The sequence below is a fragment of the Schistocerca americana genome, chromosome 5, assembly GCF_021461395.2.
Source record: "Schistocerca americana isolate TAMUIC-IGC-003095 chromosome 5, iqSchAmer2.1, whole genome shotgun sequence".
In the NCBI taxonomy this organism is placed as follows: domain Eukaryota; kingdom Metazoa; phylum Arthropoda; class Insecta; order Orthoptera; family Acrididae; genus Schistocerca; species Schistocerca americana.
Genome location: NC_060123.1, coordinates 366,442,951 through 366,456,991, shown reverse-complemented (window position 1 = coordinate 366,456,991; position 14,041 = coordinate 366,442,951). Strand labels below are relative to the sequence as shown.

The 14,041-nt window shown below is 43.4% G+C and overlaps 1 protein-coding gene across 1 annotated transcript in view; it reads right to left on the bottom strand.

The window, feature by feature from the left end:
- LOC124615461 (ral guanine nucleotide dissociation stimulator-like 1) overlaps positions 1 to 14,041 on the bottom strand; it is a 558,067-nt gene that overhangs the window by 464,449 nt on the left and 79,577 nt on the right. The window lies entirely within an intron of this gene.

Here is a 14,041-nt window from a genome sequence, read left to right as displayed (position 1 = left end):
ACCGGAACTCGAGGGAGGACGTACACGCTTTATCACTTTGCCTCCAGATTTGCGGGGCGGACCACGTTAAACACTGGTCAAAGTGAAAACTTACTCACCCACAAGTTACAAACATTTTTATTCATTTCAGTTTCCTTAATTGTACAAGCGTTGTTGTCTGCTTTACCCTAAGGTCACTGGTGATTGTGTTAAGATTCATCGCAAATGAGAAATACTGAATTTTTTTAACAGATCAGCAGCGTATATAGAGGTGACGAAAGTCATGGGATACCAGCTAATATCGTGTCGGACCCGCTCTTGCACGATTTAGTGCAGCAAATCGACTTGGTATGGGCTCAGCTAATCGTCGGAAGTCCCCTGCAGAAATACTGAGCATTGCTGCCTCTATAGCCGACCATAAGTGCGAAAGTGTTGCCGGTGCAGAATGTTATACACGAACGGACCTCTGCACTATGTCTCAAACACTCGATGGGATTCACGTCGGGCGATCTGGGTGGTTAAATCATTCGCTCGAATTGTCCTGAATGTTCTTCAAACCAATCGAGAACAATTGTGGCCCCGGAGACATGGCGCATTGTCATTCATAAAAATTTCATCGTTAATTGGGAATAAATGGCCTCTAAGTAGCCGCAAACAATCGTTTCCAGTCAGTGATCGGTTCAGTTGGCTCAAAGGACCTACTCTATTCCATGTAAACACAGTCCACACTATTATGGAGCCACCACAGCTTCCACAGTGTCTTATTGACAGCTTGGGTACACTGTTTCGTGAAGTCTGTGCCACACTCAACTCTTACCAACTGAAATCGGTACGTATCAGACCAGGCCACGATTTTCCAGGATTCACGCAATATGGTCGCGAGCCCAGCAGAGTCGCTGCAGGCAATTTCGTACTGTTAGCAAAAGCACTCGCGTCGGTCGTCTGCTACCATACCTCATTATTGCCAAATTCCACCACACTCCACTGATGGATGCGTTCGACATATGTCCGATATTGATTTCTGTGGTTGTTTCACGCAGTGTTGCTTGTCTATTATCGCTGAGAAATCTACGAAGTGCCGCTGCTCTCTGTCGTTAAGTAAAGGCCGTCGGCTGCTGCGTTGTCCTTGATGAAAGGTAACGCCTGAAATTTGGTATTCTCGCCACGCTTCTGACACTATGGATCTCGGTATATTGAATTTCTTAACTATTTCCGAAAAGAAATGTCCCGTGTGGCTAGCTCTAACCATCATTCCGTATTCAAAGTCCTAATTCCCGGCCATAATAACATGGGAAACCTCTTCACATAAATCACCTGAGTAAAAACGACAGCTCCGCCAATGTATTGCCCTTTCATACCTTATGAACGCGACACTACCCCCATCTTTATATGTGCATATAGCTATCCCATGACTTTTGTGTATATACGAGAACGTTACCGGAAAATCCGGACATGGCTTTTAGGATGCATCGGTATTCCCATCATCTGAGCACAGGTCGCTTCAATCTGCCAGTACCTTTGTCCTTTTCTTCCAAATCCTACACCAGTTCTCCAGCACACCAGGATTCCAATCCAGATACAGCGCCAATTTCCACTCTTACGAAAATTTCATAACAGTGTAAATGTCATCACAGATATGAAGTTTCATTCTCGTGGCTGTAATTAGTAACAGCATTAAAACCTTATGGCTCAAATTTCTGTCATTTAAAGTTTGGACTATCTTGAAGCCTTACAATGAAGACAAAATTTGCTATTAATGTGGCCAGATGAAAGGTGAGCACTTCAGTACCCTGTTAACTACGTACATGTTTATACATAGCCTTAACGGGGAAGAAGCGCTTCTTTTGAGCAAGACGTGGGAGATTCAGTTCTCGAGATGACACTGAACTCTTGGGCAGAGTTTCAAATGATCTCTGGACTAGTACGCGCCTCCATAGGCGAGATCACTAATGCATGCATGTGCGGTGGTATTCGACTCCAAGGTAACAGCTTCGAATCCTGGTGTTGGAAGGAAGTTTCACCACCTGTATTTAGCCGAAAAGGTCAGGAGAGGTGGTAACGCAAATTTCGTCATCATCTACAGTGTCTTTGATTAAACTCCAAACTTGTTCTCAGTGTCTCGTGAAGTGAAGGCATGTGACATTGTTGATGGTGATACATCCGTTAAATACGGCGGTTCCTTGGCGCAATCCGAGAGGTGTAGGCTGTGTGCCTGGTACAATGTTTCACTTCCTCCCTCCTCATCCTCATCCGCAACGATCTTTTTACTAAAGGAAGTTCCTTGAATAACATAATGTGGGCGGGCGTTATCGTGGAGTAAAATCACGCAGCCTTCCTGGTCGTTGTTCTAGGACTGCGTATGCAAGACGTCTCAGTTGTTGACGATAAATGTCAGCAGAGATGGGGATCCAGTTCCTAGTACACCACACCGTCGCCGTTCCACCAGATGCATGACATTATCTTTTGTGGATGTGCGCATGTCTCTGTACGAGGAGCTGTGTTTTGTTTGGGCTTAACCATTCCTTTTTTTCCTTATGTTAATCTAAAGACACCATTTCCCGTCTCTAGTACTGACACATGATGGGAATGCTTAGAGATGTTCACGAGTTAATTGATGACGAACAAGCGGAGATACATATATGGCCAACCGCTGGTTTTCGTGATTTTGGCTTAGAATATGCGGTACCTATACAACCGATTTCTGAGCCTTCCCCGTTGCATATAAATATCTCACGACAGCGGAATGATGTTTTACATTTTTCAGTTCTCAGGTACAATGACGAGGATTATTGCGAATTAAAGCGTTGAAACGATCTTCTTCAAACGCCGAAGGTCTTCCTGAACGTGTAGAGTCACTGATGTCAAAACGATCCTCCTCAAAATGAGAAAACTATTTTCTTGTCGTGTTTTGTCCAATGCCATTATCGCCATACAATGCGCAAACATTCCTGTCTGCCACCGCTGCTGTCAATCCTCTCCTCAACTCAAACAGGAAAATACGTCGGATATGTTCCGTTTTCTTCACATGTCACTCCATTTTCTTTCGTCAACAGCTCTATTCACTGAGAAAATGACAATGTGTGAACCCAAATAGCAACAGGCAACAGTGAACCACAAATGACAAAGAAAAAACAGTTGATAAATAAATAGGTAGGTAGTAGCCGGAATACCAATATAAAAAAAAACGCTACGAACTTATACACCAACCTAATATTTCCTTGCCTTTACACAAGATTTCAACTGTATGTATTCGAGTGACAAAATAGCTTCAAAATTTATTGACTACAGATCCCCTCCCAGAGTCCATCTGAATCGCGTGATGTGCTTATAATAACCCTGCCTGGTAGGCCTGTCAGCGGAAGCATTTTATATAACAACAGTTGGTGTTGTAATGCAGTGCTGTAACGTAGAACCTGCATCCAGAACGAAGCATGTAATTAACTGCACAATCACCCACGTAATAGCTTCCATAACGTGCCATGTAATAAGTTTTGCAATCAGTCAATAATCAACGTAATTTTAGTAACGGTGAAACACGAATTGCAGACGGAATGCTTAATGTCCCGGCCTGGACTCCGTAATTATTTCTTTACTTTCTTAAGCAGGTACTTTTTTCCGTGTAAATGATTCCGTAAATACCTATATGCGAGTAGTCTACCTCCGATATCAACCGAGCGACGAGACGCAGTCGCGTAGACGTGGGATTCTCATTCGACACGACCACGCTCCAGCTGCCCGTCACTCAATCCAGAGCTAGATTTTCCTTGGTTTCCACAAATCGATTGTAGGGAATACTGGGACTGTTACTTCGAAGAGACACTGAAATTCGCCGTTCCATTATTCTTGTCCTGTCCGAGCAAATGCTGTGTTAGAGCATATACGAGGAAAGGTACATACTTTGAGGGGCGATATTATTAGTTATTCTGAGCGAAACACGTCATATGAACGTACGTCCTGTTCTTAACAGTTTCTGAGGAAACTGATGAAAACAGTGGGGAACAGGACAAATGCAGGCGATAGTAAATGAAACATTGTGATTCATGTTTTGCTTAATTGTTTCATTCCCCCCCCCCCCCGCCCCCACAGAAGATATTCAAAAAGTCCACCGTCAGTTGCAATGCAGCTCTTTTAGACAGCTGCTGTGTTGTTGATCTGAGCTCATTCTTACCGTCCTCTACTTCAGCTCACCATGCAAAATACGAGCGAGACGTTCCTCCTCCGTGTCCACTCTGCGCGCGGGTTCGATTCCCGGCGGGGTCAGGGATTTTCTCTGCCTCGTGATGACTGGGTGTTGTGTGATGTCCTTAGGTTAGTTAGGTTTAAGTAGTTCTAAGTTCTAGGGGACTCATGGCCATAGTTGTTAAGTCCCATAGTGCTCAGAGTCATTTGAACCATTTGAATCCACTCTGCGCTCGTAGACTTGGCTCTTGCGCAAGCCTCACAAACGGTAATCTAATGCAGTTAAAGCATACGTAACAACAGTATAGTACACTGGTGCAACCACTGTAGTACTGACATGTGAAGTAAACATGTTCACTTGCAGGACTAATCGCCCAATCATGCGCTAGTGAAGTGCACATTGAAGTAGTGAAGACGACACTACGTAAACCGGCGTGGCTTTGGTTGTATACGCATGTGAGTGCTTGTGAAGCAGGACATGCGACCGACGCCCGTGACTTTCGAACAGCTTTGTGTCGGATACAGTTAAAAAAGGGCGCATATTCATTTGAAGTTTTTTCTTCAGAATCACCAATATTATCACCTCCTCCTGACTCACCTGCATGTTTACATTGGTTACTGCGTAACATTCAAAATATCTGACGATCTACTAAGAAGTCGTAACCTGTCTCGATACTGTTTGTAAGATCCGAGATTGAAGAGCAGAATAAAATAGTTCCGTTACAAGATGTGACTGCTGCTCCTGTCAGTCAGTACGATCAGTCTCTGTTTGAATTACTACGTTGTCGACTAGGCGTTAAAAACCAACCTCCCTTCGTTTCTGAACGAAAGATTAAAAGGTGAAAAACTACACATGTCTCTCTGTATAACATGTTATTTAAATAACTACCATTAAGAAATTAGAAAGAGACACAAATTAGAAAGGAAACGTATGTGTGTGGGTGGGTGTGTGTGTGGGGGGGGGGGGGGGGAGAGGGGAGAGGAGGAGAAATAGAGGACGAAGTTAATTTCTGTGTGTTTTAGTCGTCTGTCTTTCGAGTCATGTAAGAAAGCTGTTCCTTTCACCACTCATTAGGTTCCACACCAGAGTCTGTATCAATTTACATTACATATCGCAAAATTTTAACCTAACGGATTATATAAATAATGTGTCTTGAATGTCTCGGTCTATACCCAACCAATTCTCTTCTTATCATGAAGATCTTCGATTCTCTCCCCTCCCTTTATTGCCTAACAGTCTCCATTTCATATTTGACCTGCTCTCCTCCTTTTTCGTTTTTCCTCTTTCACCACATTCCAAATATTTCCTATTTATATCTTCACTACGTCTTCTAATAACGTGTGATCGCAATCACATTGACAGATTTCTCAATTACAGTACTGTAGACACACACAAAATGTGACGACTAAGTTTTAACTTCCGTTGACTAAATGCATCGCTTCAACTGAACTAAGCTTCATCAAATAATTATTATTTAAAAAAAAACAACTTAATATAACGAGTTTTTTTTAAAAAAATTCAAAATAGTTTCTCCTAGCCCCGAACTGATTCCTAACTCCCATACAGACAGACGTGAAAATTTATGCTTGAGAATTTTTGATAGCTATGACTATTTTTAAGACCTATAACAAAAACATGGGACGCATGCAACACATAATCAATGATGAATAGTTCATCTTCTCATTATTATCTACTGCATGTGCCCCTAGCTATTCGTTTTAAATCTTGCATATATTGTCATAGCTACAAAAATTTCACAAGTATAACTTCTCAGGAGCTTCTGTATGAGGTTAAGAATCTGTATGCAGCTAGGAGATTTATTTTACACTTTTAGTTCAGTTTAAGAGTGTATTATATTAAAACTTCACTTTAGTGTAAATAATTATTTCCTCCTCTTTAAGTCCCGTGTGTGCGAAATCTCTCAATGGATTTTAAGCATTTTGATAAAATTATTTTCTATTTAAACAATTATTTATATAATTATATACCAACTTTTTACCTGTGACTTTGCCCACTTACATGTGTCACATATGTTGCACACATCTCCTCCTCCCCTCTCTCCGTCCGTTTCCTCTTCTCCCTTTCTCCGCTCTGTCGTGCTAGCCACAAACCACACCAGTGTTGCAGTGCAGCTGGGATGTCAGGCACTACCAGATTTTTTCAGGCCCAACCCCAACCCCCACCCCTACTGAAGACACAGACAAGAAAACAAGTTAACATTGCATTGTCATCCAGTTCTGAGCTATGTTCCAAATATGAAGTCTCTAGCTCATTGACTAGTTAAAATCCATTGCAAAATTTGCCCCAGGCAAACAGAGAAACAAGAAAGTGACAATGAAAGTGTGTTAAAAAATGTGAAGCTGGGCCGTTGCCTTTCCTGTCAGATTAGGGTGCCTTTACCTGCTGTTATTTATCTACGGTTAGTAGGGAGGGAGCACCAGCTCAGACTAGGATGGATGGAGGATAAGGCAGGCTCTCACCTCATATGAGGATTCAGCCCAGAAGTCTCATTTTAGGCGATCACAGAAAACATATGGCCGGTGCATATTTGACGCCCGTTCCTTCAGAACAAGAGTCCACTGCTTAAGCAATGCACTACTGTCTCCGCTTTCACCACGGACTGGACAACCTGTTACAGTAAAACAGCAGGGACGGTGCGGAGAATCGAACAGACCACTGACGGAAGAGGACATACACGGATCAAGAAACCAGCCACTGCCTTTATGCATCCTCCGTGCACTTGCCGATTATTATTCAGGGCAACCACAGCAAACCATCACCTGAAAGGTCAGACTTTTATGTGACCCCGGCAGCTTTTCCCGAATGGGAAGATAATAATCTAACTCGTATATTACGCTTTATACACTGAACGATTTTAAGAAAGAAGGAAAAAGCGAAAGAAAAGAAATAGGTTAGCACTGCCGTAGGTTTCGAGACGGAAGAAGAAAGGAAGGTAGGAGGAAAAAGTCCGTCGACGAGGTGCTCATTAGGGCCAGGGCACTACCTCGTTCGTGTGCTTTACGGAGGAACAATCCTACTATTTGCATTCAGCTATTTACAGAAATGAAGAAAAACCCAATTCTGAGTGGCCGGACGGCGATATCAACCTTTGTCGTCCCGAATGGAACCATAACGTAACTGTTACAAGTAATCTAAATTAATGAACACACTCGCCAACATTCCTGCGTGATCTGATAGGCGAAACCTGGCTGCTGCAAACGAAGAATTATTACTGATTGAGTCCGATGCTCAAGTCTGTGACAGTCTTGGTCTCATTTCTAGTAGAAGGCAGCGCAGTTCTAGCTTTCAGATCGAGCGAAGTGGCGCTATGGTTAGCACAATAAACTTGCACTCGGGAAGAGGGTGGTTCAAATTCACGTCCGACAATCCACATTTAGATTTTCCGTGATTTCCCTAAATAGCTCCAGGCAAAAGCCGGGACGATTCTTTTGAAAGGGCACTGCGAATTTCTTTCTCCATCCTTGAAACAATCTCAGATTGTGCTCCATCTCTAATGACCCGATGTCTCGAAGTCCTCCTCAGTAGCAAAAACCTGACTAGAATAATCTTCCGCATTATATTAGAGAACTGAATAACGTTTGCAGCTTCAGAAGATGGTTAATGACACATTTACTAAAGCAAAAATAATAATTACCATTGTCCATGTACGCCCACTCGCCATTCTCGTGTATCCTCGTTTCCAATCAGATCTTCCTTCATTTCTCAATTTTCTTAGCTGATGCAGTTTCCGCAAATTTCGTTTGCCAGAACTCGCTATATCAGAAAACATCCATTTTGTACACCTATAAATTCTTTTTATATTTGTCACTATCATCATCAGGCAGCAGCAATAGCCAAGCACTGCCAGTACTAACTTTATTAGTTAATAGTGAATTATTATTTACTCAAATTGTCAGTACAGGCACTCAAATCATTTTCGTACCATTTGGCATATTCAAATCGTTACTTTTAGTTGCCTATGATGTAGAATATGTCTTGAAAGGAGGGTATAAGATGAACATCAACAAAAGCAAAACGAGGATAATGGAATGTAGTCGAATTAAATCGGGTGATGCTGAGGGAGTTAGATTAGGAAATGAGACACTTAAAGTAGTAAAGGAGTTTTGCTACTTGGGGAGCAAACTAACTGATGATGGTCGAAGTAGAGAGGATATAAAATGTAGACTGGCAAGAAAAGCGTTTCTGAAGAAGAGAAATTTGTTAACATCGAGTATAGATTTAAGTGACAGGAAGTCGTTTCTGAAAGTATTTGTATGGAGTGTAGCCATGTATGGAAGTGATGGTTGGTTGGTTGGTTTGGGGAAGGAGACCAGACAGCGTGGTCATCGGTCTCATCGGATTAGGGAAGGATTGGGAAGGAAGTCGGCCGTGCCCTTTCAGAGGAACCATCCCGGCATTAGCCTGGAGTGATTTAGGGAAATCACGGAAAACCTAAATCAGGATGGCCGGACGCGGGATTGAACCGTCGTCCTCCCGAATGCGAGTCCAGTGTCTAACCACTGCGCCACCCCGCTCGGTATGGAAGTGAAACATGGACGATAAATAGTTTAGACAAGAGAATAGAAGCTTTCGAAATGTGGTGCTACAGAAGAATGCTGAAGATTAGATGGGTAGATCACATAACTAATGAGGAGGTATTGAATAGAATTGGGGAGAAGAGGAGTTTGTGGCACAACTTGACTAGAAGAAGGGATCGGTTGGTAGGACATGTTCTGGGGCATCAAGGGATCACCAATTTGGTACTGGAGGGCAGCGTGGAGGGTAAAAATCGTAGAGGGAGACCAAGAGATGAGTACACTAAGCAGATTCAGAAGGATGTAGGCTGCAGTAGGTACTGGGAGATGAAGAAGCTTGCACAGTATAGAGCAGCATGGAGAGCTGCATCAAACCAGTCTCAGGACTGAAGACCACAACAACAACATGATGTAGAAAAAATATTCTGTATGTGTGGCCCGATGTAAGGTGGGGCTGCCAGCCCTAATCAGATTAGCTTTAATTAATTAATTAACCGTCATCTTTCTTCTAGCTTTCAGCCTCCTAAAGGCAACTGGTCATTCTGGTAAAGCTTGTTTGGTGCAGAGTTACTTTACAACACGAACAGTCGCTTTACATTTCGCGGTTACCGTGAAAGGACTTGGCAAATTTCGTGGCGTCACCTTAGGTTATGTTTTGAGAGCGCTACAGTACAGTCCGCGCAGGATACGGTGGAAATACGCAGTGACTAATTTTCGTCCATTGCGCTGGGCGAGTTCATTCGTTTGTTCGGAGGGGCAGGCCAACATTGTTTGCCCGCTTTCGGCCAATCAGCGGCGCGTTACAATGACAGAACCGCGGCGCAAGCCCTCCAATCTCTCTCAAACGATTTAACAGGAACTATTCGGCAAAAAAAATTATTTTTCTATTAATTAGAGCCTTAGATGTCCGTTTTATTTTTGTGTCTCCACCATTTCGTTAATGGTCAAAGTTGTTGCGACATTTACATTTAAGTAAGACACTACGCGAAATTCGAACAAGTTAGCAATGAAAATTAGGGGTCGCTATGATTCTGCGTTCGGTGCATATTACATAATATGATGCTGCGTATGAAACTTAGCTAACATATTGAAGTTTCCCCTGTATATGGGTGGAGATCTCTCTGTCACCAGTATCGAGAAAATTGATCTGATCTATGACTGATTTGCGACCGCGCGCGCCAGCGATAAAGCCAGAATGAAATAATACACACCATTCCTCACGTTTCATAAACATTTTGAGATATCGAAAATGGATTTTGGTAAATGACAGCACTCATAGAAAAGAGTATTTTGCCATATGGTTATTACATAAAACTTCATTGTCTACTGTATTATTCCACTAACAACAGACTTTTTCGAGGAAAGAATTTAATTTTTAGGTGCCATCGATAGCTGGTGAAACGAGAAATGCTATGGGTTTTGGAACAACGTAAGTGGAGACATTACACTTGTTTTTATTATCGAGGTTGAACTTTTTCAAAAAGGTACTGACCTTACTTTTCCACAGTTCCTCACCGAATAAACTTAGTAAACCACTTTTTCAGAATACCCTCACAATTGTGTCTGCACAACATAGCGAGGTAACATCGTGTAAACTCTGCTGCGTTTTGGTAAAGTAAATTTTAGCATGGCAACAAAAGAAATTTTACTCAATATTCGCTACTCATGACGCTTCTCTGAAGGCCACAAATGCTTAACAAGCCTGGCGAAAATAAGTCGCTGCTTTTGTTGCATTTTTAGCGGAATTCCCAATAGATACTAACCAAAGCAGAGGTGACAGTAGATCTTAGTGAATGGTCATCGTTCAACTGTAGCCTTGAGGCGCTCCACTTAATATTAACAAAAAACAGGAGCGCTAGCTTCAGTCTAGACCAGGGCCTCCCATCCTTTTCAGCTGGCGGACCCCTTCTTCAGTCGAAAATTCATGGCGGACCCCTAGTCAGTCATGAGCACATGAAGTTTAAATTTCAGAGCAAAACCCATGGGAACTGAAAGCTTCTTAATGCAAGTACCATGTTCCCAATGACTTCCCCCCCCCCCCCCCCAAAGTATCAAAAGGCTTTGGTTTAGAGATGAATGAAAACAACTTGAAATTAACGATCCAATTTGAATTCCCACTGTATCCAGGCACTTACTAGTGGATTTACTCCCTTTGTTCAAAACGCTATATCCTGATTAATATTACTTGGTAATTGAGATTTCACACATTGGAGCTGCCTTCCTCCAAGAGCAATCGACGTCACGTCCAAACTGTTCGCTGTTGACAAGCTGCCGCCTTTGGTCTGTTCACTTCCACTGTTTGGCAACTGTTGTGTAAGGAGCATGCATATTTCGTAACAGTCGTGTGTGTGCGTGTGGGGGGGGGGGGGGGGGGGCGGGGGGGGTTTCGTGAAATCCGAAGAAAAACCTAGTCTCACACACTGTTATCCTAAGTTTAACTTCCCCTAAGGACAAAACACACACACACACACACACACACACACACACACACACACACACACACACACACACGTGCCCGAAGACTCGAACCTCCGACAGCGGGAGCCGCACCAATGTTTTCGTTTGTGTTGCCGACTGTCAAATATTATTGCCAAAGATCAAATGTTATTGCCAACTTTCGAGTGCTATACACATGTTTTTCAAAGAAAAAAAATAGTGATGAATTTCATTTTCACATTTTTATTCAATTATTTTACTCATTATTTTACACGATTTGGTGAAAGGTGGCCGCGGACCCCCTAGAAAGAGCCGGCGGACCCCTAAGGGGTCCGCGGACCACACGTTGGGAAGCCCTGGTCTAGACCGATACTTCCCCTACAGCGATTGCTCCCCCCCCCCCCCCCCCCCCCAACTCTACCGCCCTCGTCACCCTTGCACTACCGATTGCGCATCTATCGGTCACGTTATTCTGCGCGCACTCTGCACGTGTTTCTCCGGCGGACACGTGTGGACGCCACTGCCGACAGCGCAGGGCTGGACCGACGTTGACGCATTGACGTCAGAGCAGACGGCCCGCGACTGCTCGTGTGGATGACACGAGGCGCGCTGGGTCACGTGCCGCCGTCGGCATCAGCACAACCGCCACCCACCTCTGCACTCGACTGGAGTGCGCAGGCACGTGCCGCCCGGCCGGTACTTCAGTCCAATATCCACCGCTGCTGCACGCGCGCCAATGTGATTTACCGTAATGCGGTATAGGGGAAGGCCAATTTGAGAGTGGAACTGCAGCTTGATGCCGAGGAAGAGGCGCGCCGCCAGATCCATACTGGCAAACTGCTCGTGGAAGGTAATTCGCTGCGCCGCGGCGGCTACGTTGCACAGATATAAGGGAAAGGTGGGCGGGGTGCTGCCAGCGATTAAAAACGGCCTGCATTTGGCAGTTATCCGAAGTGGAAGAAGCGCTTACTGCATAGTCTGAAATTAAATGGACTGTACCGACAATACAAAATAATCGTGGAAAAAAAAAAAAAAAAAAAAAAAAGTCAAACATGGATCCATGTCCCGAGGAACTTTGCATCGTAATTCAGAATAGCACAGGCACTGCAATACCGTATTTATCCGCAGACACCGGGCAAGCTATAAAATACAAGACTATATATAATGGTCGCACGAGTACAGGTTGTAGACACATGATTGACCACATATGGAAGTTTGGTTCTGGTAGTAGGTCGTGCACAGGTAGCCGTATTGTAAGACAACTGTCGCGATAAGCGGGAAATCTGGGTTCGAGTCCCGGTCCGGCACAAAATTTTCACTGTTATTCTATTCTACAGCTAATGTTTGTCAATATTGTCAATTCCGAATACATTTAATGTGTTTGAAAGTCTCCGAAAGCCATTCTTCAGGCAAGTTATACAGGGTGATTCAAAAAGAATAACACAACTTTAGGAATTTAAAACTCCGCAACGACAAAAGGCAGAGCTAAGCACTATCTGTCGGCGAATTAATGGAGCTATAAAGTTTCATTTAGTTGTACATTTGTTCGCTTGAGGCGCTGTTGACTAGGCGTCAGCGTCAGTTGATGCTAAGATGGCGACCGCTCAACAGAAATCTTTTTGTGTTATTGAGTATGGCAGAAGTGAATCGACGACAGTTGTTCAGCGTGCATTTCGAACGAAGTATGGTGTTAAACCTCCTGATAGGCGGTGTATTAAACGTTGGTATAAACAGTTTACAGAGAATGGTTTCTGTGCCATTTCAGCCAATAAAGTTTTTGGTCCCTTTTTCTTCGAAGGTGCTACTGTAACTGGACTACAGTATCTGGAGATGTTAGAGAATTGGCTGTTCCCTCAGCTCGAACAAGAAGCACAACAATTCATATTTCAGCAGGATGGAGCGCCACCACATTGGCACTTATCTGTCCGTAACTACTTGAACGTCAACTACCCGAGGCGATGGATCGGCCGCCAGGCAGCCCGTGACATAGCACTTAATCACTGGCCTCCAAGAAGCCCTGATCTTACCCCCTGCGATTTTTTCTTATGGAGGTATGTTAAGGATATGGTGTTTCGGCCACCTCTCCCAGCCACCATTGATGATTTGAAACGAGAAATAACAGCAGCTATCCAAACTGTTACGCCTGATATGCTACAGAGAGTGTGGAACGAGTTGGAGTATCGGGTTGATATTGCTCGAGTGTCTGGAGGGGGCCATATTGAACATCTCTGAACTTGTTTTTGAGTGAAAAAAAAAACCTTTTTAAATACTCTTTGTAATGATGTATAACAGAAGGTTATATTATGTTTCTTTCATTAAATACACATTTTTAAAGTTGTGGTATTCTTTTTGAATCACACTGTATAATTCCCTGTAGAAACTGAGTTTTTATTTAATTCACCAGCTATGTCCAGAAAGTGATTGTTAAATACTGTACATATATCTGACTTACCATAAACGCTGCAACCATTAAAGCAGCTCAGCCTGCCGCAACGGAGACAAAAAACAATATTTGTGTCTTAATGTTATTCATTGTTTTTCAGTGTTTCGTCCGCGACTGTTTTACTTTCGTAAGATGAAGAACAAACATCCTTCAGTCACAAGTTGCGTTTATTTACTGCACTATGCATTTCGAGCCCTGGAGGCTCATGTTCAGGTGCTTTTTAGTGATTTACTAAAAAGCACCTGAAGATGAGCCTCCAGGGCTCGAAATGCATAGTGCAGTAAATAAACGCAACTTGTGACTGAAGGCGGTTTGTTCATCATTTTACAATATTTGTGTACTGAAGCACATAGGTTAAAACAGGCCAACTTCGGTTATCACAAACCTGGCAAAGGTTCACGGGACCCGTTCAGCCTGCTGCACCCGACGACAACAGGTTGCGCTATCAATACAGCGTGACTAGTCGGA